Source organism: Rhinopithecus bieti, unplaced genomic scaffold (assembly GCF_001698545.2).
Source record: "Rhinopithecus bieti isolate Rb0 unplaced genomic scaffold, ASM169854v2 scaffold_32096, whole genome shotgun sequence".
Taxonomy (NCBI): Eukaryota; Metazoa; Chordata; class Mammalia; order Primates; family Cercopithecidae; genus Rhinopithecus; species Rhinopithecus bieti.
In genome coordinates this window covers 16,264-20,152 of record NW_016813886.1, presented here as the reverse complement: position 1 = coordinate 20,152, position 3,889 = coordinate 16,264, and the positions used below count along the sequence as shown (strand labels likewise).

General features: G+C 40.4%; 1 pseudogene; it reads right to left on the bottom strand.

Annotated features, from left to right (window-relative positions):
* The window catches only part of LOC108513313 (transcription elongation factor B polypeptide 1 pseudogene), a 9,468-nt pseudogene extending 8,486 nt beyond the window's left edge, over window positions 1-982 (bottom strand).
* Window positions 983-3,889: the final 2,907 nt, after the last annotated feature.

Genomic DNA, 3,889 nt, shown 5'->3' with positions numbered 1-3,889 from the left:
GTCAGGCTGCAGCAGCTGACCAGCACCGATTGTCCAGCACTCCCTAGTGAGATGACCCCAGTACCTCAGTTGAAGATGCAGAAATCACCGGTCTTCTGTGTCGCTCGAGCTGGGAGTTGGAGACTGGAGCTGTTCCTATTCGGCCATCTTGTAAAAATATTCTTAATTTGTTGATGTAGCAAACAAATTTCAACTTTGATTGCTTTGCAGAAAAGCAAGATAATCTTTACAATAAACTTTATGTTTTTTTTTTTTTTTTTGAGATGGAGTCTGGCTCTGTCACCCAGGCTGGAGTGCATTGGCTCCATCTCCGCTCACTGCAACCTCCACCTCCTGATTTCAAGCGATTCTCCTGCTTCAGCCTCCCAAGTAGCTGAGATTACAAGCATGTGCCACCACACTTGGCTAATTTTTGTATTATTAGTAGAGACAGAGTTTCAACATGTTGGCCAGTCTGGTCTCGAACTACTGACCTCAGGTGATTCGTCTGGCTTGGCCTCCCACGGTGCTGAGATTACATATATGAGCCACCGCGCCCAGTCTTGCAATGAACTTTATGGTTCAATTGTATACAGGCAACGTGTTATATATGAAAAAATTACGAACTGAACTACAGGTATTAAATACTGAAAAAAGTTAGGAGTTTATTATGATTTGTTTTATTTAACAGTTTGGGAAATCATAGCCATCAGCTTTTCCAGTGGAATTCAGGAATCTCAGTGAAGCTGTTAGTGTAGTGAAACTTGTAGGTAAAATATACGAACACTTTTGATAGCACTGTTAAGGGATCTCTCTAAAATTAACTCACTGATTTCATTCTCAAGCCATGTTGACCTGGGCCGCTCAACATGGCTTTTATCATGCCTGATGTTAATGCATGTTGTCTTTTTACAATAAATTCATGACCATCAGAGGGTATCCATTTGACATATGTGGCATCAGGGCCTTCATATCCACCATAGGTTTTCTCCTCTCCATCCATTATGTCCTTATGAATTTCCACAGTTCTGGGAAAGTCTACCTCCAGACTTTTGCATTGCCTTTCCCCCTGACTCAATTGCCCTCCATTCTTTCTTTGTCCATTTGTATTGCTATAGAGAAGTACCTGAGCCTGGGTAATTTATAAAAAAAAGAGGCTTATTTGGCTCACGGTTCTGCAGGCTGTATGGGAAATGCTGTGCCAGTATCTGGTTGGCTTCCGGTGGGGGACTCAGGCTGCTTCCACTGATGGTGGGAGGTGAAGGGGAGATGGCTGTGCAGAGGTCACAAGGTGAGAGAGGAAATGAGAGAGAGGGTAGTGCCTAGCTCTTCTTAATAGCCAGCTCTCATGCGAGAACTGACCCATTACCTCTAGGCCAGTGACAAGCCATTCACGAGGGATCCTCTCCCAAGACCTGAACACCTCCACTAGGCTCTGCCTCCAGCATTGGAATCAAATTTCAACATGAGGTTTGGAGAGGGGGCAAATATCCAAACTACAGCTCACTCCCTCACCTCCTTCAAGGCTTAACCCTAGTATCACTTTACCAAGGCGACATTGTACTCCGACTGCTCTGTTTAAAATTGCTGTCTCCTCTACTTTTTCTTTTTTCCATTCTACTCATCATGTTCTAACATTCTATGTACACTTACTTATTTTCTTTATAATTTATTGCATTCTCTGGCAACAATGTAGGGACATTTGTGCTGCTCACTGGTGAAACCTAAGCACCTAGAACAGTGCCTGGCACACAGAACATGCTTATTAACTATTTACTGATGAGATGAACAAGCCAATGAAATCCTGAGTGAATGTCAACCACCTTTCTTGACACAAGTGTGACCAGGCACCCCATGCCTCCCTTGAGGATAGTCCTAGCTGTTCTTTTTCACCAAGCCCCAAATCTGACTTGAAGAGGCAATGCAGGTATTTACTGAGGTTCTTGGGGGAGATGGAGGAGGAAGTGGTTACAACCAACATTAAGTCACCACATCTCTTCAACAGCCTCCTCTTTTCCTAAATTCTTCTCCCCATAGCAGCAGAATCACTTTTCCTATTTTTTTTTCCTTTTTACAGAATCTCTCTCTCCTCCTTTTTTGCTGGCTCTCTGTGTCCTTCCCGACACTACCCTTCATCTTGCACACCCATTCAGCAAAGCAAAACACTGATCTGCTCAGCCAGACACCTGGCCACTTATTTCTTCCTAGACCAGGTCACTGATAGACAACAGGGGTATGTGGGGATTCTAATATTCTGACATTTTGAGAATAGTCGACTCCACCCTCAAGGCCTTTCTACCTGGATGTGTGAGGCAGTTATTCCAGGTATCCACCACTTGCCATTCTAAGCCTATGTTCCCAGCTCCTAAGAAAGTGTGAAATTCTTTCTTGTTTTGGAAAGCAATGAAAGAATTAGAGAAGTCTCTCTGATCCTTATTCTTTGAAAAAAAACACAAATGGGGTATTTCAATAGGAAGAATACAAGAGGCTGAGAAGCACATGGAACTGTAATGAGAGGTCTGCAGCTTCAAAGGTGAGTCTCCCCAGAGGGGAAACCTGAGCCCCAGGCCTGGGGTTCCTTGCACTCCAGGTTCTCATTCCTTCCACTTGGTTCACACTACTTGGAGCGTGGCTGTGTTCACAGGCATGAGATGACCTGAAGACGGTCACCTGAAGATGACCTGTGAATCTGTGTTTTATCATTTGAATGGTTGCTTTAGTCCTTAGCTTATCATAGTCGATCTTTGAGTGTTTTTATAGCACTTTATAGACAGTATTAGAATCTCATGATAGTTATTCCCATTTTCCCCCTGCTGGCTTTTTGTGCTGTTGTCATACATTTTACATCTACATATGTTGTAAATGCCACAATTACATTGTTATTATTTTTTAATAAGAATAAAATTGTATACAGTTACTCATGCAGTTAACAACTTCTGTTATTCTTTATTCCTTTGCATAGATCCAGATTTCCATGAGGTCTCAATTTCCTTCTGCTGAGGAAGTTTCTTTAATGCTTCTTATAGCCCACGTTTGCTGGTGATGAATTCTTTTAGCTTTTTATTTCTGAAAACAGTCTTTATTTTAGATACATATTTTTTGCTAGATATGGAACTCTAGGCTGACATTTATATCTTTAATCCGACTGGAATTTATATTTGTTTATGACAGTCATTCAAGTCCATTTTTGAAACTATAAGTCTGATATTAAATTTCTAGGCACCCTGAAATCGATGGGACCCGGCATTAACTAGGTCTTCTTTTGGTTTCGGAGATGCTAATCTCCTTTTCTGATGCCCTTTTCATTCAGTACTTTAAAATGTTGCTTTATTTTTGCATTGCTTCAGACAAGAAATCTTCTGTCATCCTCATCTCTGTCTCTGTATGTAATACGTCTTTTTATTCTGGTTTCTTTTAAGATTGTCTCTTTATCACTGATTTTGAGCAACTTAATACTGAGGTGCCTTGTAGTTTTCTTTATTTCTTGGGCTTGGGGTTTGTTGAGTTTTTTTGATCTATGGGTTTATAGCTCTGATCGAATTTGGAAATTTTCAGCCATTATTTCTTCAAATATTTCTTCTGTTCCACACCCTCTATTCATTTCAATTTTTGATTATTTTCTTTCTCTTGGTGTCTTATTTTGGATAGTTTCTCCTTCTTCAAGATCCCTAATATTTTCATCTGCAATGTCTAATCTGTTGTTAATCCCATCCAATATATTTTTCATTTCAACATCTCACACATTGTAGTTTTTATCTCTAGAAGTTCAATTTGCCTGTTTTACAGATTCCATGTAGCTAATTTTTGCAAATACATAATGCAAGTATAATAACTGTTTTAGTATCCTTGTTTGCTTATTTGAACATCTTTGTCAGTTCTGGGTCAGTGTTGATTGGCTGATTTTTCTTCT